Genomic DNA, 22,937 nt, shown 5'->3' with positions numbered 1-22,937 from the left:
TGTAGAAGCTTTTATGATTGATACTAAACAAGATTTTCCCAGGGTTCTTGTGAAGTCAACGCCAAAGACAGATGAGATTGTACTCAAACTTGACTCTCAGTCAGATCCTAAGCTGAAAAGTGTCAAGTGCAATTGCTAAAATAGAATAGGCTGATGCAGATGAAGATAAACACAACTCCCCTACAAAGTCTAGCTCTGGATTTGATGTACTAAAGATTGGATATATTTAGTATCTTTTCTGTGTACAGTTGTAATTTAAACAAGATTTTATGATTAATTACACAAAAAACAAGTTCAAATTTGGTACTTTCTTAGCTCTTCAAAATTTATATGCAAGTTACTACTCTTAATATGATATAGAGGTTAACACAAACATGGAAAGTCCTAACTGTTTATCTGACTACTCAAACTCTAATGGCCATATCCAATCATCATTGAGCTCTAATATAGAGTTTTATGGTGAAGAAGAGGATGAGAAGGTATGGGCTAAGAGTGAAGATATTAAACAGGAAGTTCATGATCCTCTAGAAGAAGTCAGTCTTGGAACAAGTGATTGTCCTAGGTTTACTTACATAAGTAAGGAGCTACCAAGAGCCCATAACCTAGCAACTAAAACAAGGAAGGGACCTTAACTCCATTCCCTCTTGTTCAGTATTGCTAAAGTAAGGAGCTACCTGACAAGGATAAATACTTGATGATTGATGTACTTCATAAATACAAGGATTGTTTTGCATGGGAACATAACGGAATACCTGGTATAGATCCTTCTATTATCAAGCATAAGCTTCCCATCAAGCCAGGTTACAATCCTATAGTTCAAAATCCAATACATTTATCGCTAGAATTGATTTCAAAAATAAAGGAAGAAATTGCTAAACTCTTGGAAGCAGGATTTACACAACCCACCAAATATGCAGAGTGGATAGCCAACATTGTGCTTGTGATTAAAAAGAATAAAATCAGAATATGCATAGATTATAGAGACATCAACAATACTTCCCCAAAGGATCAATACCCCATGTCTATAGCAAATATGTTGATAGATACCTCATCAAGACATGAGTTTGTGTCAACGCTAGATGGTTTTGCTCGATATCACTAAATAAGGATCGCTGAGGATGATCGCTCAAAGACTGCATATAGTATCCAGGTTCTTTGGGACTCTATGAATATATGGCAATGCCATTTGGACTTAAGAATGTAGGGGCAACATATCAAAGACCTATGAATCTCATATTTGATGAAATGATAGGTTATTTTATGGAGGTTTACATAGATGATGTTTTGGTGAAACCCCATGACTTATCAAAGCATTTAGAGCATCTCATTCTTTCTTTTGAAAGGATGAGAAAGTTTAATCTAAAGATGAACCCCCTAAAGTGTGCCTTCGGGGTTAAAGCCAATAACTTTATGGGATTCCTAGTTCATAGGAATGGTATAGAGGTTGATCAGAATAAAGCCAAGGCTATTCTTAATGCATCACCTCCAACCAACAAGAAGGAATTAGAGAAGTTCCTGGGATTAATTATGTTTGAAGGTTTATTAGGGGTGAAAGTTCGGTATTCGGTTTGGATTTTACACCAAACCGAATCCAAACAGAATTATTTCGGTTTTGGATTTTTGAAACCGAATCCAAACTGAATTTGGATTCAATCCAATCCAATTGAAACCGAAATAATTCGGTTTTGAAAAATGAATCTAAACCAAACCGAATTTTTGTTGGGCTGTCATTTTGGGCAAAATTAGGCTTTTAATTGGACCTATTGTTTTGGCCCTTTTGATGGCCTAAATTTAGTACCTGTTCTTGAACAAAAACATAATTTTTTAAGAAAAACTACCACAAGTCCACAATGTCATGAATTACAACATTACATCAAGTTAGTAGTCCTTAAAAAGTCTTTAAGCCTAATATTTGCCAAATTTAGGAAATAGCATAATAAAAAAAAAAAAAAAATTGTCCAACCATTAAAATAAAATTACAGACATAAGAAAAGTCTTAAAAATGCAATAACAGTTCACATGGTAGCTTAATTCAACATGGCATAAGCTTCAAGTCTTCAACAACATGGCAGCTTCAACTCTTCAAGCGTTCAATCAAGCTCAACCAAGTCTGGTTCTTTTTTACTACCAATTGTCATAATCCTCAAGTCTAGCAATAAAAAAAATAAACAAGTTACATAATATATATGAAATAATGAAAATAAATAACATATGCTAAATGTTGTTTTATATTACCTTCTTCAAGCTCCTCAACTTCATGTAAACACTCTTCAATATTAGGAAATGGAGAAGAACGTAGCCAATTTTGAGCACAAACAAGTCCTTCAACGACCCTCGGACTTAAGGAGCTCCTAAATGGGTCTAGAACCCTACCACCAGTGTTGAATGCACTATCAGAGGCTACTGTAGAGATAAGGACAACAAGTATATCACACGTCATTTTTCCGATTGTAGGATACCTAGCACTATTAAACTTCCACTACCCTAAAATATCAAAATTTTCAGATTCCTCCTCCGTATCCTCATCCAAATATTTGTCTAACTCAATTTTTGCATCTCCATCTTTCTCACACTTGTGTTTCTTATACTTCAAAACCTCAATCTTCTTGTGTTTGGGAGAAACTTGGGAATTGTCCTTACTTGATGACACTTCCTCCTTAATCACATCACTAGAAGAAGAAACACGATACTCTTTATACAAAGCATTCAAAGTCTCTTTCAAATTATTCACCAAAACAGATGCAAGCATAAAATTATAAATTTCAGTTATCATCCACTCAACATAATCTAACTTGTAACGAGGATCAAGCACAACAACAATAAAAATCAGCATTTTCATTTTCTCCGAATCACCCCAATATTTGTCATATTTCTCCATTTTACAAGCCATAACACACATCTCCGAATCCTCATTGTAGCCAAATCTTTCAAAAGTACAACAACACTCATCAATTCATGGAAAAATAAATTGAAAGTCACATGTAAAGAACTAGAGACACGCAAGGTAAGATCATAAAAGGCTTGTAAAAATTCAGAAAACCTTCTCACTGTTCTCAATCATCAGAGTTCGGGCAACCTTTCCCCTCCCTCTCATTTAATTCAAACACATAATGAGGGTCTTCCTCACAGTACCTCTTATTAGGGCTGAGCAAATTATCCGAAAAATTGAAAATCGAACCGAAAGTTAGGGTACCCATTCTGATAACCATAACGGTTTTCGGGTACCTGATCTGACAATTTGTTATCATTTTAAAATTAACGGTTACCCGATTCGATCTGATAAGCAATTTAATCTTTTTTTTTCCTACTTAAAGCTATTTATCCAAAATCTAAACTCTTACTTTACTTCATAATCAGTTTATAATTTAAATGATTAGTAATATTATTAGTAATTTGGTCATGATCATGTGGTATTATTGTTGATTAGTGTTGAATGATATTATAATAACTATATTATAAAGTCTAAATTTTCATCATTAGATATCATATTAGGTAACCGATAACCGATCCGAAAATCCGGGTACCCGAAGTTCGGGTACCTGAACTTATTGGTTCGAGTAATGGATATCATTTTTAGTGTTATTGGTTATCGAGTACCCGAACTGATAGTGTTAACGGGTACGGGTACCCGACCCATGCTCACCCACACCTCTTATAAGCAAAATTCAAGATTTGATAGTGACATTTATGTCACTCTTAGAGGGTAGTTTTAGAGTCATTTTCGTGTTTATTTTCTCTTTATTCTCTTATTTTCTCTTTATTAATAAAGTTTTCATTTTATTTCGTAATTTTTAGTATGTTTTAAATTAGTTAATAATTTTAATTAGTTATAAGTTGTTTTCATAATTTATTTGGTTTTGTTTTTATTTATTTTTGGTTTTAGTTAAGTTCTTTTTAATTTATTTATTTTAATTTATTGTCTTGGTCTTTCTACTATCTTTTGAATTGTGTGTAGGTGATTATTCGACTGTTCGATCCCAAGTCAAGTGAATTTGTGAGTTTGGTTTCGGGTTTCAAGTCACAAGTCAAGCAACCACAAGCAAACATACAGCCATTTGCAGCACCAAACACTCACCCCTGCTGCTAGTACCCTCCACCACACCAATACTTGCCTCCCTCATCAACCACCATCAGCCCCACTTACGCACACAACAGAGCAGCCCAGCTCACTCAAACACCGCCAACAACAGCACCCAAATAGCAGCCCCAATTCGCCACTTCACCTTCTCCCCTGCCATCTCTCGCCACCACAACACAAACCGCAAGCAGCGATGCTCCACCAGCCATCTCACACATCTCACACCACCTGCCGCAACTCACCAACGAACAGCAACATCACAGCCCGCAACTATTGCTGCCCTGTTCCACCACTCTACCTGCACAACCGACCACCGCAACAACACCAAACCTCAACCCGCACCACCAATCGACCTTCACACCTCTCAATTGCAGCAGCCCCTGAATCTCCGGCCATCACTAAACTGAAATTGCCGAATCAATCCACAACCTCCACCAATTCGCACAAGCAACAGCCACAAAATCAGAGCAACTCGCAAATAAATCGGGTTCGGGCGAACTGCACAGAAGTTCGGTCGATAGACAAAAAAGTCAGAAAAATTGGAAGTTTTCTTTTGTAGAGGTTCGACCGAACACATCCATGGTTCAACCGAACCAACCCATAGTTCGGCCGAATCTACCCTCGGTACGACCGAACCAACCCTCGGTTCGACCGAACCATTTCACGAGCTTCGCACGTGAAGTTATTGAAGATCGAACGACCTTGATTGATGCTCGATGATAGGCAATGATGATGAACGGTGGTGATTCAATGATGAAGCTTGATGATGGAGTTTAATGGGGCGTGAAGCAGGGGATTACATCTTAATTGAAGCAGCCGAATTTCGAAGAGGAAGAAGGGTCTGATGGTTTGTGGGATTCGTGGCCTTGTGGGATTTATAATTTGTTTTCCTTTTTTTTTTTTTTAATTTCAATTATTCTTTTCTTTTTATTTCCTTTTTCCTTCTTTCTTTCTTTATTTTTATTTCTCTTCTTTTATTATCTTCTGTTTTTCCTAACTTAGTATAAATACCCATTTTAGGGTGATTAGAAAAAAAAGCTTAGTTAATTCTTAATTAGTTTTAGCTCTCTCTCTCTAGTTTTTAGGGTTAGCTTTAGAAGTAGTTTTTAGAGAGAGAAAGTGAGGAAAATTAATGGTGGATTTTGGTGGTTGAAGATTGAAGAACACTACTTGTATTGAGGCTTTCCATCATCAATCAATGAGCAATTTCTTACCTTCTCTTCTCTATTTTGTTTAATATTTTTGATTATTTCTTTAGTTGTTGGCGTTGCTTGTTAATCATGTTAATGCTTGTTAATTTGTTGATTATCCTTGTTATTGGCATGATTAGTGAGTAGTTCCCCCTACTAAGGGGATGGTGGTGTAGTTGTATCTTGAGCATGTTTTAGGGTTTGAAATTGATTTGTTTGTGATTAAAATGCTTTGTTTTCCATGTTCTACAAATATTTCATTTGAGAGGCCTGTCAATTGTTGTAGTTGGGTGGATTGAACTAGGTTATGGCGATAGCGTGATCTAGGAATATCCATTGAATGATTTTCTTGATTTGTACCTCTATTCGTGTGGCTTTATGACGATAGTGTAAGTTGCACTTGGGTTGAGAAATCAATTAGCCCCGATAGGTGGTTAGATTGTGCTTTAAATCATTGACATGAGTTGTTTAGTTCACATTTCAATTTAATTTCATGCCTTGTTATGCTTGAGTAAATACTATGCCTAAACCATTTCCCTTATTGCTTTATTTCTTGTTTTAGTGTCTTTAGACTTTAGTTTACTCATTCCTTATCCTGGACTAGCTTAGTTATTGATAGCATTTGGTAGTGCTTAACTGTTCCCTGTGGTCGACCCCTCTTCTTGCCATATACTTGTATTATGTTAGTTGAGTGTTATAAATTATATTTGATCTAGGGATAGACAATTGATGACGTGTTTATTCCCTTGTCAAGATCCAAAGCAGCATCCAACATTAAATAGGTGGAGTTCCACCCAGTAGGCACATCAAGGCACAACACCTTTTTGGAATTGATTTTTTTTTTATCCAAATCTGGTTCCTGGCTCACCAACTAGCTAATCAAACGCGAGCCCCTCCTCGGGCGGATTCCTGCCTCCATGTCGCCATACGGGGGGACACGGGCGCAATTTCATAATGTTCCTCGCCAACAATTCTAGGCAGAAGCTAACTTGAGGAAAGCGGAAGGTACTTCCTGGTCGGGAGTCGGTCCCACAGGTGGCCGACATTTTTTAAACTTTAACAACCTAGCAGAGGATTGTTTGATGAATCTTACAACATGTCTCACACGAGTAATACACTCATTAACAATTTTCAACCCATCAGAAACAACCAAATTCACAATATGTGCAACACAACGCATATGATGGAACCAACCCTTAAGAACCCCAGTTTTCCAACCATTTATTTTCCTTCTCATATATCTTATTGCAATATCATCTGAGCTAGCATTATCAACAATTATGCAAAATATTTTCTCTAGCTCCAAATCAAGCAAACACTTCTCAATTTCTTTCCCAACATCCGCACCCTTATGACTTGATATAGGACAAAAATTCAAAATTGTTTTTTGCAATTTCCAATCATTATCTATAAAGTGAACAGTTAAGCACATATAATTAATTTGCTGAATAGATGTCCATGTATCAATTGTTAAAGAAACCCTTGAATTACACTTCTTTAATATCATTTTTAGCTTTCTTTTTTCGGTTAAAAAAGTCTTAAAACAATCTTTAGCCATAGTAATTCTTGAAGGAACATGAAATTTAGGCTCCATTACATTGCAAAAATGTTTAAAACCTACTCCCTCAACAAATATAACGGGGAATTCATCAACAATCACCATATAAGATAAATCTTTTCTAATTAAAGCTGGATCATATTTCACATAAGACAACCCACTAGTATCACCACTTTCAACTTTAGCACTTTTAAAAGACAACAACCTTTATTTTAAATCTTTAGGAGTATTATAGGGATACTTACGACATCTGTTTATATGAGCCCACAATGGACTAGTGCCATTTCTCTTAGTACCACGCTTGTATCTCATACCACAATACTTGCAAGATGCTTCCATTCTAGTGGGTGTTTCTTCTTTTGATAAAGTGCTCCCAAACTTCAAAACGATCTTTCATTCTCTTCCTTTGGGGTTTGGATTTTTCATTGTCAGAGTTGTTTCGGGGTTTTTGGAGTCCCTCGGGAGAGTTACAATTCCAAGAATGTGCGTCGACCGTCTGTACCTGCAAAACCACGGAAACTCCGGTTGGGTGGAGTTCCGCCTCCGACGATCAAGTTAGAACGTTTTCGGATGTATAAAAGTGTGAAATGTAAGGGTTTTTTCTCTCTGATTCAAAGAGAATTCTGCAATTAATATTGCTCAATTTTTGTGTATGTATTTATGAATGTGTAATAAATGAGGATTTTCCTCTATTTATAGTGGAAGGGGATTAGTTCCCCTTTTAGGGTTACGGTGCTACGTGTCAGTAGAGGATTGGATCCCCTTGGGCCTCTCTGAGACTGACACGTGTCAGCATGCTATTGGGCCACGTGGACATGAAATTTTTACCCTAAACATTTGCCCTCACAGGTGTCATATTCTGGGAAGGTGACGGTTCATCTCCTTCCCTCTTTTTTTTTTTTTTGAATACGAATTTCGAATTTGAATAGGAAGTGACAGTTCGCCTTTTGGGTTCTTTTATAAATAGAAACCCTCACCCTCATTTTCAACACTTTGCAAATTTTCACCAAACTTTCTGAGAGAAAAGCTCTGATATCGGCTGCTCTTATTTGCAAAAACTTCCCATCTTTCATTCATCCGGCTTCCGTCTGAGTGTCCTTTGCTCAAAACTCTTAGATACCGCCTGACCATAGTCAAATTTCTTTCCTTTGCTTTTAATATACCCACAGCTGGTCACAACCGTCTGGGGCATCTTCAAGCAACTTCCCTTCAAACCGCCTGAGTACCCTTTTATTTTCCCTAGCTTTCAATACACCCACAGCCGGTCACTACCGTCTAGGGTATCTTCAAGCCACATTTCAGAGAAACGGCTGGGTCTCTAGCGAGGTTCAGTTGCTCTTTAAAGGGGTACATCCGGGATACCGTTTGGGGTATCATCAAGCAACCAAGAGGATTTCCGGCTGCTGACTTCAAAAAGTCAACGCTCTTCAGAGTTCATACAACTACAAGGTACCGTCTCTGCCCGTTGCAACTTTTTTGCGCTTTTTCCGGTTGTATAGCATGTTAAAGAATAATGGATTACCCAACGCACACACGGCACGACCTAGCACAGTTGTGAGCCGGTCACCGGATACGGCTGGATGTAGGACTGGGGATGCCGTCTGGGGGTGTTTGGACCACCCTTACTCTTCTGAATCCGACCGTCTCTGTTCATGTCTTGATGTGCAGGATAGAATGGCTCGGACGAGGCGGACGACTGTAGACCCTGAATATCAGTCAGACGGCTCAGCCGAAGCTCCGGCTGATGATGTACCTTATGACCAGCCAGGCGTACCTAGCACGCTCGGAGATGAGATCTTGGAGGAATCTGAGAGCACAGACGGGGAAGAGACCGTCCAGCAATCAGACTCTACTGAGTCAACCATGGAACCGGATGCCCCTCAAGAGGATAAGGAGGCATATAAGTGGCCCTCTATTTTCAATCCAACAGAGGCGCACATGACCGCCCGAGATGTGGTCACTTTAAACGCCACCCTTCCGGCATTTTTGGAAAAGCGCCCGGTTGGTAAGGGATGGGAGATTGTTGTGTCGCCTGTAGAGGCATCCGTCGTCTGGGATGACGACCTAGATCATGCCGATGATTATTTCGGCAGTTATGAGGCGGCGTGCAAAGCCGGCCTCCGGTTCCCCCTTCACAACACAATAAAAGCCATTCTAAGGGGTTACGACCTTGGCGTCTAGCAGCTAACACCCAACTCTTGGGTGAACATACTAGGATACATCGCCGCCTGCGAAATGCAGGACATAACGCCTAGCTGGGAGGCGTTTGCACATATGCACTACCTCAGCCGTGCCCCAGGTGGCTGGAATGCGTGGTATACTTTGACCACGCACCCGGAATTTATGATGACGCTTGATAAGCCGTTTAAGTGGGGCAGCTGGAAGAGCAAGTTTTACATGTTTTCTTCCCCCTCGCTGCAACTTAACCACCGGTTGCGTCGCTACAACACACACCCGACTCTCCTGGGAAAGAAGTGCACCCTTCCCAAAGTACCGGAGGTGGCTTGGGATCAAATAATGGAGACGAAGCTTTTCAAAAAGACCACCTTGACTTTGGATGATGGGACATAAGTCATTGTCTCCAAACACTGGGTCCCTCATCCGGACTGGCTTAAGGACGAGGCGTTCCTTTCCGCCTGTGGCCTTAGCACATTTTGGAGTAGACATATGTTGATTGTAAACCGACACTTTATGCCGTCTGTATCATACTTGAATGAGTTATGATTTTTTTTTTATTTTTCTTCCTTAAAGAGAAAGGACTAGAGATGGTGCCTCTTGAAAAGACACCGGCTAAATCTGCTCCTGAGATCCGGAAGGATCAATTAGAGAGAAAGAGGGCCCAACTGGCGGCCAAAGATGATGGGGTAAGCGCCGGTTGAGATCTTTTACTGTTTGCATGATTTGAAGCTTATTTTGATACTAACCTGTTGAGTTGTTTTCTTTTGCAGACGGGGAGCAAGAATGTTCCTCGCTCCCTTAGACAGATGCTAAAGAGACCGGGAGAGGAGCCCTCCCAGCCTGCTTCAAAAAGTCAAAGGGTTCTGGCTGCCCCTGCCTCTACCGGAAGGCCGCCTGCGCCTGAGAGGCCTACTTTCGCAGGCAAAAGCCTGAAAGATCTTGGCTTGGGCTCAGGGCCGGCTGAGGTCAGAACTAGGGAGCCCGAAGTTCCCTCAAGCCGGGTGCTTGTTGTTGCATCCGGCTCTAATGCGGCTGGGGAATATGTGACCCCTCAGCCTTAAAATTAAGGTACTGCTCTCACCTTTGATCCCCCCTGCCACTTGGGCCTATGCGAGTCAAGTCCCAAGCTACCCAATCAGGGGATTCTTTCGGCAGGCGGCAGAATATAAGGGCCGCATATGCTCAGTACTTAACCGATAAATCTATTGATGTAGATGCCACTTCTCGTTGGCCGGATCTCCAAAATTACGTTAAGAGAATGCTGAGGACCCTTACCCGGTCCGAGAAGGAGGCGGTGCCGGCAGTGCACCAGGTTAACCTTGACCGCCTTACTGCTCTTCTGGCTGAGGTAATTTCGCCGGTTGGGGTATTGAGAGCCAATCTGGCTTGCCACCGGCTGGTTTATACAATGTATTTTCATCTTTTTGCCGGTTACACATTATTTGAATGATTTAACCCTTTTTCGGTTGTTCTTGCAGACAATGATCAGAATAGAAGGCCTCAAGGTTCCCTTGAGGAAGAAGCAGGAGGAGGTAAGGGATGCCGAACTCATTAATGTTACCCAATATAACTCCCTAATGTATGAAATCCAAACTAAAAGCCGGGAGATGAAACAGGAGGAGCTAATCAAGGAGCTCACGGCTGCTGCTAATACAGCCAACAAGAAAGCAGCCAACTTTGAACTCCAAGTCAAAAACCTGCACGCTGACGTCAAATTCTTGGGGGATGTTGACAAGGAGAACACTGAGCTGCGGGCAGAGGTCAATCGGTTGAAGAATGAGTTGGCCCAGACCCAGGTGGACCACAAAGAAAAGCTGGTTGGTTGAACAAGACCGGCTGGTTACCAAGAATGAGGGCGACTGTGAAGAGCGCATGAAGATGGCCTGGTCCATGATCCATCCGGACACCGACTATCCTTTCTTTGACCTGCGGTACAAATACGCCACTGAGGTGTTTGTTACCCAGGTTCTCGGAACCGAGAAGCCGGTGCCCTTTGAAGAGTGGGCCGGTATTGCCGAGGAGGGAGAGGAGCAGACGGAAGATCAGATGCCGGGTGGGGCTGACGAAGCTCAAGCCCAGCAAACCCAAGATGCTCTTCCTAACGGCCAGGGCCATCCGTCAGCAGTAGCTTAATTTGTTTCCTTCTTTCTTCTTCCGGCCTGCGAGCCGTGTAAATTACTTGTATCTCTTTCCCCGGACATAGGTCCGACTGACAATCTTTTTATTTTTAATATATTTGCCGATTGAGTCGGTTTTTCCTTCGATATTATTTGCTTTAATTTTTGCAATTTTTGCTCGCATAAATCTTTCTTTTTGCAATTTGATCCGATACGTGCGGTTTCCCGGATGCATTGGCTCTGTCTGCCCCTGGACGGTTGTTTGCTTAATATTATCCAAATCTAAGCAGGGAGCCGTCCATACAAGCATCCGGACGAATAGATAGACGGTCCTTGACCGCATTTAATATAGAATATTCTAAGTTAGATTAGCAGGCAATGCCGGCTAGGGTCAACCTAGATTATTCTTTCAACCGGCTGCGGATTACTCTTTTGGTACCGTCATTGCCGTTTGTTGATATGCAGGCGGCCATTGGCCGAGCGTATGTATCATAACCAAGTTATGGATTAAATGCTAAGGTTTTGACCTTGCGTAATTCGGGTTTGTAACCGGCTGTAATGCTTTTGAGCAAAGACCGGCTACATTCGACCAAGATTTAAATTACCATCCGTGTTGCTTTGAAGCAATGACCGGTTGCATCTTGGTTTCAATTAATCATTCAAACGACCGTGAGTTATCTTTAGCCTAGATAGTCGGTTAAAGCCGTTTGAGTTATGATTTATAGAACAATGTACCACCCAAATGGGAGATGCTCTCTTCGACGAATTCACCCGAATGGGCGTCGCCGGTTGCCTGCTCATGTTGGAGCAGGCGGTTTAAAATATTTCCAGCCATTGGCCTTATGAATAGCTAAGTTTGATACTTAGCCTAAGTCTACTCAGTTTAGAGCAGACGGTTGCCAGGTTGTGCATTGCACAGATGGGACTTTGTACAAAAGATAATGGAAATAAAGCATTCTTTCATTAATATACTCTATTTACAAAAAATTTACAAGTCTTTAGAAGTAGTACTTTTTCAAGTTATCTACATTCCAGATTTTGGCAAGCTGCCTACCCTCTGGAGTTTCCAGGCGGTAGGTGCCGCCTCTAACTTCTTTAAAAATCTGGTAGGGGCCCTCCCAATTAGGGGTTAGCTTTCCTTGCTCATTTGCCGTACTGGTCGCTTCCATTTTTCGTAACACAAAGTCCCCCACTTTGAGGGGCCGTTTGTGTACTCTTTTTTGTTGTAGGCCCTTGTCATTCTCAGACAATATATCTCATGACGCAAGGCGGCATTGCCCATGCGCTTCGGGAGTGAATCCAATGCTAGACGTATGGCCTCTTAATTTGCCTCTTCATCATAGAGCATGATTCGAAGTGTTGGCTCATAAAGTTCAATTGGCAGGACGACTTCAGTGCCGTATGTCATGAGAAACAGGGTTTCACTGGTTGCCCCTTTTCAGTTGTTCTGATGGCCCATAGGACATGAGGCAACTCATCCGCCCATAGACCGCCAGCCCTTTTAATTTTCTTTTTTATGCCGTCTGAGATGAGCTTGTTGAAGGCTTCAACTTGGTCGTTTGCTTGGGGACGACCGACTGATGCAAAAAAATGTGAGATCCCCTAATCTCCCAACCAGCTCTTGAGGGTAGACGTTTCAAATTGAGGGCCATTGTCAAAGACCATAGACATAGGTACCCCAAACCGGGTGATGATGTTTCTCCAGATGAAAGAGATGACATCCTTTCTCTTAATGCCCTTGACCGCCTCTGCCTCAACCCATTTGGTGAAGTAATCTACAGCCACCAGGATGTACCTCCGCCCGCCTGTGGCAGGCGTATATGGACCTAGGATATCCATGCCCCATTTTGCAAATGGAACCGGGCTGTAGATAGCCGTCAAGTAAGTTGCCAAATGGTGTATGAGCCAACCAAATCTTTGACACTTGTCACACTTCTTCACCATTTCCATGGCGTCTGCCTCAAGAGTAGGCCAAAAGTAGTCTTGCCGCATGGCCCTTTTTGCTAGAGTTCTGCCGCCTATATGTGATGCATAAAACCCCGAGTGCAGTTCCTCTAGAACCTCTTTCCTCTTTTCAGGGGTAACACACTTCAGCAACGGCTGGAGGTAACCCTTCCTGAAGAGTTCCTCCTTGTATATCTCAAAAGATGAGGCTCGCTTTTTCAACGCAGCCTCTTCTGAAGGGGCGTCCGGTAAAGTGCCGTCTGCCAAATAGGCCCGGATAGCATCCATCCAGGTAGAGCTTCGGTCAAGAACTCCAATGGGATCATGTTCAATGCTTCTTTTTTCCATGACTTCCTAAAGGACTGACCTAGGCGCATCACAAGTGGCGGATGATGCCAACTTAGATAGTGCATCCGCCTTGTTATTTTTTGACCTGGGCACCTGACTTAGATGAAATTCGTCAAGTGTCCCGGCCTCATCTTTGACCGCCTGCAGATACTTGATCATAGCCGGATGGGTGGCCTCGTAGTCACCATGGTATTGGCTAACGATCAACTGAGAATCAAAGCAGGCGTCAACTTTTCTTACCCCTGCCGCCTTACACATGCGGATACCGGCTAGCAGGGCCTCATACTCCGCCTCATTATCCGAGGCTTGGAACTTGAATCGTAGTGTATATTCATATTTGTCCCCTTATGGAGACTTGCAAATTACGCCTGCACTACAACCATTCATAGTAGAGCTTCTGTCTACATAAACCTTCCATACCTTATCAACATTGTCCAGCTGAGCCGGCCTTGTTATTTCCATAATAAAGTCGGCAAACGCCTGACCCTTCACTGCCTTTCTTAGTTCGAAGGTGATTTCCAGACTTTGCATTTTAATAGCCCATTTGAGCATTTTGCCGAATGACTCCAAGGTTTTCATTGGCCGCTTGAGGGGTTGGTCTGTGTAGACCACCATCGGATGTGCCAAGAAGTTTGGTTTCAACTTCTTGACTGCCATGAGCAGGGCGAGGCCAAATTTTTCAACCAAGGGGTACCGCAGCTTAGCATTTTGAAGAACATGGCTAATGAATTAGACCGGGAGCTGGATGCCGTCTCTCTTTGCTAGGAGAACGACAACGAGGGCATGATCTGAGACGACCAAATACATATAGAGAACCTTTCCTGCTAGAGGGTTGACTAGCCGTGGTAATGAGTGAAGGTGCTCTTTCAATTTCTGAAATGCCGCCTCAGCATTTTCCCCCCATTATCTAGTCTTCTTTTTGATTGCCTGGAAAAAGTAGAGGCACTTGTCACCTAACCGGCTGAGGAATCTTCCCAAGGCCACCAGACAACCGGTAAGTTTTTGGACTTCTTTGATAGTACGGGGTGACTTCATGTCAATTACCGCCTGTACCTTTTCCGGGTTGGCCTCTATCCCCCTTTGATCAATCAAAAATCCGAGAAACTTCCCAGACTCAACACCAAAGACACACTTTTTGGGATTAAGCATGACCTTATGCCGCCTGAGGGTAGTGAAGGTTTCTCGGAGGTCAGCAAGGTGATCCGGCTGTAGCTTGGATTTGACTATCATGTCATCAATGTACGCCTCTACATTCCTCCCAATTTGATTAATGAAGACCGTATTAATCTTCGTTGGAAGGTAGCAGGCGCATTCTTCAGCCCAAACGGTATCACCGTATAACAGAATAACCTTTGATCAGTGACGAATGCCGTCTTCTCTTGATCTTTTTTCCACAAGGGTATCTGATGGAAGCCTGAATAGGAGTCCATGAAGCTCATCAAGGCATGACCGGCTGTAGAGTTGACCAAACTGTTGATCTTTGGAAGTGGATAGCTACTTTTTGGACATGCCTTGTTCAGATCTGTGTAATCAACACTCATCCGCTAGGTACCATTCGGCTTTTTCACGAGAACACGTTTGCTACCCAATCCGGGTAGTAGCATTGCCGAATGAACCCGGCATCTAGCAGTTTCTTGACCTCGGCGGCTGCAGCCTGAGATCTTTCTTTGCCGCGGTTCCTTATCTTTTGCCTAACCGGCTTCTTTTTTGGATCCACGGCGAGGGTTAAGAATTATTAGAAAGCTTATTCTTCAGTGAGGTTAAGTGATCAGAATGCCTAGGTGGAGGTCGCTTTCGATCATTAATATTAATGTGTAATTAATATTACAACTTAATCTTGACTGAACCCTTCGGGTCACACCCAATGGAGTAATCGATCCGAGACGACAAATCAATCCGAAGGATTAGATGAGTCATTAGATTATTACGAACAAAGACATCGGATATCGAGCTTAGAGCGTCGAGATCGAGCGTCGTAAGTCGAGTCGAATATAGAATTCGACGAGACGTGGAATCAAGCAAGCGACAAGTACGAGCTAAGCCGTAGAATCACATTGGTCTAGCCATGCGAGTGCTAGGCTAGGCGATGTGTCAAACCGCATGCATGCTAGCGTGCCTGGCATTGCCTAGCACACGCACATCGCACAGCACAAGCATCGCAAGATGCGTCCCATGCGTGTGTGTGCTGTGGCCTTGCATGCGTGGCTAAGCGTGCTGGCTAGCATAGCAGCACCAGCCACATCATCGCTAGCATCGCAGCATGCTGAGCATATCCCAGCACATCGCAGCCTTTCGCATAGCAGCCACGCATCGCAGCATGCTTGTGTGCTAGGCATCGCAGCGTGCTGTGGCTGGGCATGCTTGTATGTTGAGCAGCGCTCTCGCATATCAGCATCACGCACCCAACAACAGCGTGCTAAGCATGCTGGGCTATGCGTGTGTGCTAGCGAGCAGCACCAAGCACCACGCCACTCGCATAACATCAGCACGCACCAAGCAGCAGCATGTGTTGGCTGGCTGGGTGCTGGCTGGCTGAGCGCATGTTGTGTGCTAGCTAGCTGGGTTGCTAGGCGCCAGCTGGCAGCCTTGGCAGCCAAGGCAGGCTGCCAGCCAGCCAAGTGGCGTGGTGGTGCGGTTTTGTGTGGGGACCAATATTGAGTGTTTTTCTTGGGGAGCAAGGGGAGAATGGTCCCCCCTTGTGGTCCTCACCTAACCGCTTGCTCACCTCTTGACACTTGTCATTTGTTGATTCACTTGCATTTCAATTTGATTTTTGAATTAATAATAAATTGGATAAAATGCATTTTACCAACTCTCCCACATGGATGGGAGATTGAAGTTCAAGAGCTCCCTTCCCTATAAATACCCATCATTTGGGATTGGGAAGGAACACTTGAGTTGAACTTAATGAGGCATCTCCCTTTAGGTGATAAATCCTTTAAGTTTGTAATACTCTAGTCTTATCTTGGTCTAGCCCCGGCTAACCTCCGGGGTAGAGACCGTTCGGGTCGGGTCTCGAGGGTGGACTCCGTCGGAGGCTCTCGCGCTTGCGGAGCTAAGGCTTCGAAGTCCGAGCTCTATAGGAGCGAAGCACGCGTCGAGGGTAAGAATTTCATTTCCCTTTTTCTCTTATGTTGTTAATTATGTGATTAAATATTTAGTTGCTTTAATTAGTGAGCGGGTCTTGGGCGGGTTTCGCTTCCGCGTAGCGTTGGACGCTACGAAACCCAACAGCGGTATCAGAGCCGCGCTCATTTTAATTATTGTAACTAATAATTAATTGAGGTGATTTAAAATGGATTTAAATTCTAGTTTTGCTTTCTAATTAGATTAGAAGCTCGTTTTAATTAGTTTTAATCTCGTATTTTACTAATTTTGATCAATGAACCTAGATTTCGACTCAAAAATAATTATTTTTGGGTGGAATCAATGTTCTAAATCGTTTTTATTTCTTTTAGGGTTGTCCAGAAGCCAAAATCCACCTAGAAACATGTTTTTCGAGGGGTTTTTCGTTTTTGACGAATTTTTTTTAATATTTAAACCTTGATTAATTATGGCATGTTAAAGGTAGATTAAATGTATGGTTGCATCACTAATCTACTGCAATTATAAACCTCATTAAGCATGTTTATGAAGTCATAATTGGTGCTTAATTTGGTGTGTTCATTTTTTCACATAAACTTGAAATTTCACATTTTTGCAAACAAATTGCTTCTAGTGTGAGTGTTTATGATGAATTTATAATTTTTGAAGTCCCTAATATTTCAAAGATCCAATCTTTAATTGTTTATTTGGTTGGAACTTTGATTGCTAAATTCCATGTTGAACTAATTTTTGGATTTAATCATTTTTGGGTTGATTAAAGTACTAAAAGTTCAAAACTTGTTATTGAAATTTAAATAATCTTCATGATGGACGATGTAATTGTTAAATTTTTACACAAGTTAATGTTGGAAGTTTTTCATTGGATGAAAGGGTTTAATTTTCCAACCCCTTTAATTTTGTCAAATCTCATTATTAATTTATATTTGGTTAAATTAATTATGAGTGTAGCCCTTCAATTTAATAGCATCAAGATAGACCTAAATTGATTTAAAGAATGGTTCTTGAATAATTTAGGCTTGTGCACTGTTAAAATTGAATTTAATTAAGTTGGACTTGTTTTATTTTCATTTTGCTCTAAATTGATTCTAAAATAAATTTAGAATTAATTTTATGTCACACATATATCGGGATTAAAATCCCGAGTCAAGTGCACGCAAATCGAGGCAAACCGCCCAAAATGCACTCTTGGGCTAGCCGGGCTGCTCATAGCAGCCCACATATGGCTGCCAAGGTCTTTGTGGGTTTCCATGCTTCGAGGGTGTGTTGATGTGTGGCGGGCTGGGTGCACGTTGTGTGTGTGCGTGGTGCGTGGCTGCTGAGAGATGGTTGCGAATGCTGCTGGGCAGCAAGCCTAGCCACTCGCTGCCAGTGCCAGCATGATGCGTAGTATGCTGCTGGTGCCAGCAAGCGTGGCGTGCATTGCTAGGCAAGCATGCTAGCACCCCAAGCACGCAGCGCACACTCGGTTTTTGGGTGGGCCGTTTTTGCGTTAGTTGGGCTATTATTTTTTGCGTAATTTTTGCAGGTTTTAATTTTATTTAATTATTTCAACGAGGCTAGGCCTCGGTTCTTCCGGCTTTTGCAAAATATTTTTTTTTTGACAAATTTTGGGTTAATTGACTTAATTAATTGGATTAATTAAGTTGAATTTAGTGGGAACTTCTTTAATTACTTGAACAGATTGCGTCTTAATCACATAAAATGTTTAACAACTTTGACTAGTTTTAATTAGGCGCGTTAATTGGATTAACCACCTAAGTTAGTTACTAGTTTGCGGGTGTTATGCATTGTTACTTGTTTTTCGTTGTAAAATGCATGGGCCATTCACATATAGTGAATGGATGAAGGAATGAATATTGTTTCACAGGTTTTGTGAAAATGGCAACTAGTGGGGCCCGACTAGGATAGTAAATACGGACAGCGATCCATTATATATTTTTTGTAAATCTAAATATGGTATGTGTACCGTTACGTATTTTTGTACCTTAATATTTAGATTATTCCTAGTCGTAGTAGCTAGTGGATGCTTAGTTGGCGGAGATGTTTCGAAGACGGCGCTTCTAAGAAGACATGCCAAAGAAGTTGCATCGGAGACCCTTGAAGATTTGAAGACTCAAGGGGTCATGCTAGTTGCCAAATGCATCATTTACTTATGTTTTTATATATATAATTGTGTTTATATATGATTGAACAGTATGATAGATGCATGTTTAAGATTTCAAATGTTGCGATGATAAATTAAGTTCACTTAAATCAACCAACATAGAAACCCTAGGTCCCTATAATATTGAGCCAAATTTGCCATTCCAAGAACGACACTTACCGAACTAATGCGCGTGGTGATGGGCTATGCCAAAGCGAGGCATCACTGCTTTCCTAGGAACGTAAGGTATACTAGGTATACAAGTCATGTTGGTTAAGCTCAACGATATCAGTAAGGACTCCTTAGATGTTGTGGCAATGAAGATAAAATGTCAAGGAAGCATTAGATGCGACGTTTATCGAACCAAGAGTAGCTTAGAGCTATTAGAAATTGGATTGCTTACCATAAAATATTAAGTGTTAAGACAAGCCAAAGCATGCTTAATCACTTTCTGATTTTTGGGATCTTGGAATCGTTTTATTCTCGCCTTAAAGGGACAAATTTTAATGCGTGGATAAGACGTGTAACAAGATTGAAAGTTTGCATGTATGCTTTGAATTTCATATTTATTATGTTATGAACTTGATAAATGGTTATACTTTGTACTTATATTTGTAGAATTCTAAATCAAATTATATTGTTTTCAATGATTGGTAATGGAAATCTTTTGAGAATGGTTCTCAAAGAATGGAAAGGCATTTCTAAAATACAACCTCTCATAATTGACTTTTATGACTTAAGTCCGAAAGGACGATTGGACATCATGTATTCAAAATACTGGGTAGTTTTTATGAACATGAAATATTGAGTTGAAAAACTCAAATTGACAATAGTTGACAACCAACATATCTTTTCGCTTCATACACAAATGAGTAGGACTCATTGATGTAGCAATTCAAGTACGAATTGAAGGAAAAGATGGAACTTTGTTTCACGGCGCATTAGATGCTTAATTATGCCTAACAAAGTGTAAAAGTTAAGGCATTTAAAGAAATGGTTCTTAAAGTATTGAGATGGTGTATGATAAGAAATATAGGAAACAAGGAACAAAAGAAAGGAATAAGATTCCTTTTCTACCCATGAGTTCATGTTATTATAGTTAACTTAGCAATTCGATATCTTCACAAGTATTGGATACTACTTGAGTGTTCCACTTTGAAAGTGACCTCAAACCATTAAAGACAAGCTAAGTTATTGACTTACAAGCTTAGAATGAAGCAAGTAGTGCTACATCAGTTGTAAGGTCATTTGTTTTGTTTAAAGTCCTTTTAAGCCAAGGCTGGAACGAATAATGATTATTGTGTTCCATAATCAGCAAACGATCTGTTTACACACGGAAAGACTCACATTCAATAAAAGAGCAATAGTTGCGGGTTTTATTTGAATGGCATGGTTGTCTAAGCCATGAGTCAAGAATGCTAGATTATAAACAAACATTTTCCTAACATGAAAACTCACAAGGTTCAAGTCATGGACATGATTTGTGTTCCAAACATCTTTAGCAATGTTACTTCGACAAGAACGTACTCAAGGCTCTATTAGATAGACTCTTGATAGTTGATCGATTCGGAATCGTTCTAAGACAAGCAAGTCTTACTTGTTGAAATCGACAATGAAAGGAGCTATTGTGCTTGACATAGACAATTGACTCTAAAAGCTAAAGAGGTTCCATTACTTCAATGTCTCACAAGAATTTGAAAGGATGTGGCTACATTCATTAAATGTGAACAATTTGGACCTTGAGCAGCACAAATGTTCTGTGAAGTATAGAATCAACTTGGCAAGATATCAAAACATCTAGATTAGATCGAGCGATGTTTGCTTGAGCCAAGAGTGATCATATCAAACTTATGAAATTGAAATTTCATAATGAGCTCTACAAAGAATATAGTATGTCTTGACGGAGATCTCGATGCCATTTAGAAATGACTCGAATGATCATGGATCACATCCCTTCCTACAAAGTTCTTAAAGATTTGCATAAATGACTAATGTTACACTAAACAAAATTGTCGAAGCTATGAAAGGACACCATATTCAGTTATGGATAGAAATTATTTCTAACGTCTTTCAAGTATATGTCTAGGGCTCTTAGCTCAGTGGGAGTTGATTGGCTTAGTGGGAGTTGATTGACTCAGTGGGAGCTAAGTGGCTCAATAAGGGATAAGGTAGCTCGAGAAGGAGCTAACTGTTTGTTTCACAACGAACTTTTACCCAAAGACAATATACATGTCTCTTTGTAAGTATTCAAGTGAGACTACGGGCATTACCTCTACAACCTCATTGAGAACATAATATTTGTTGCTCTAAGTGGTTTCTTTTAGGAAAGTAACACATTTCCAAAACGACAAGTGGGAGGAAAGTGAACTCGATGACCATCGAGATTAGCAACAAACTTAAACTGAGAATCTCCGAAGACTTTATAAGGGCTTCATGAGAATAGTTGATCAAGAATACTCAAAGGACTTTACAAGTGCCTTAAATGAGAGTTCAATACTCACAAAACTTTAGAAGTAGTGGAGTAAGATCAATATAATCAAAGGGCTTTAAAAGCACCTTGAAACTCAGTGTTTGATGCACTTACCCCATATAGGTATAGAATTCACCAAAGGCTTGGTTTGAATCCTATAAATTTCTATTAAGTTAGAATTAAACCTAAAACAAGCATACTATTTACCATTGGATGGTGAAGGAATAGTCTCTTGTAAATTAGCTACGACAAATCCAAATTCCGAATAATGGTTAGAGGCCATAAAATCCGAAATAGACTCCATGTTTGTAAACCATGTTTGGAACTTGATTCATTTGCATGAAGGGTGATAGTTGTACACAACTCAAGAAAGTTGTCCAAATGAGCAAAAGGACACTCATGAGGACTACCTTCGAATTGATCGCTTTGAATCATACGGATGAGTTGAGGTGAAAGTTCAAAGTTGTTTGCATTTGTGGTGGGAAGACGTATGCCACTCCGAAGTTGGAATGCGTTGGGGTGGTCATAGTCTCTTAACAATGGTTGAGGAGGATTCTCTCCCATGTTATCTTCTTCGTTAGTTCCAAAAACCTCTTCCGGATCGGAATCCGAATATACAATGGAAAACTCGGGTGTGCCTTGCAAGAGTCTCCTCACGTTTCTCAAAGTCCTATTTAGCTCTGGATCAACGGGAATAAGCGGTGATTGCTTACTCTTTCGTGTCATGCAAAGTCAAACAAAGCTAAGAAAAACGTTAGCAATGACTATCGCAATTTAAACACACATAAACAAAAATTAAGGTAAGGAAACTACTATACATATACACACATCTAGTCTCATTCAACAATAATACATTCAATGTGACTTTGCCTCCCCGGCAACGGCGCCAAAACTTGATAGGCCGTCGTCGAGCCTACCAAAGATAATAATTCCTATCTTGGTCTCACTAACAATAGTAAGGGTAAGAAAGGGTCGAACCCAAGAGAGGCGTTGAATCAACCACCGAGTACTACCGTTTAAATAAGCTAAACGAATTCTAAATTGGGTTGGTTTTTAGTAACTTCTTCTAACACAATTCAACTAAGCTAAGAGGAGGTTAACAATATTAAGAGGAATCTAGGGCTTGGGTTATACCACTCAACTTCATCACAAATCACAATTAGCATGCAACAATCAAGGTAAATTAATGGGATAAATTAGGGGAAGTCATCTAAAGCACCCAACTACTCTCTCAAGCTAGAGGGATTACTTGAATCATGAATACGACCTACTCTTGTGGTTACATAGCATAAAACAAGTGTTAAAGCATAATCACGATGACATAAACATTCCCTTGACCGGTAATCCCTATTCTCATGGCATTTCAGGTCAATCAAGCATAAGGGAGCTAACTCAAGTTCATCTCTCGATCCTTCGTTGAGAAAGCTTGGATAAATAGTTCTAGCAATGGCCATATACAAGAACTAAGCAATTAAACCACTTAAGCTCAACTAATTAACATCCCACAACAACCAAATTAGCACATGCAACAAGTAATTAGTGACTACATTGAGGGTTTTGCCCAAACCCTAGAATTTAGACTACTCACAATCCATGGGGGTTAAAGCAATTAAAGATTTCAAGCAATTCATGAACAAATTCAAACTAAGGATTAAGCTAATTAACAATCCAAAACATGCAAGAACTAGCAAATAATTAACAACAAAGTAAAGAGAAGTAGAAAAGATGAGTAAGAAATGGTTACTATGAAGCTTCAAGGTGAGCAACAATGGTGGATTTTGTCTTCTACAATGATTGAATTTGAAT

The sequence above is a fragment of the Chenopodium quinoa genome, unplaced genomic scaffold (assembly GCF_001683475.1).
Source record: "Chenopodium quinoa cultivar QQ74 unplaced genomic scaffold, ASM168347v1, whole genome shotgun sequence".
Taxonomy (NCBI): Eukaryota; Viridiplantae; Streptophyta; class Magnoliopsida; order Caryophyllales; family Amaranthaceae; genus Chenopodium; species Chenopodium quinoa.
The sequence above is the reverse complement of the archived record's forward strand: the minus strand, read 5'-3'. Positions refer to the sequence as shown.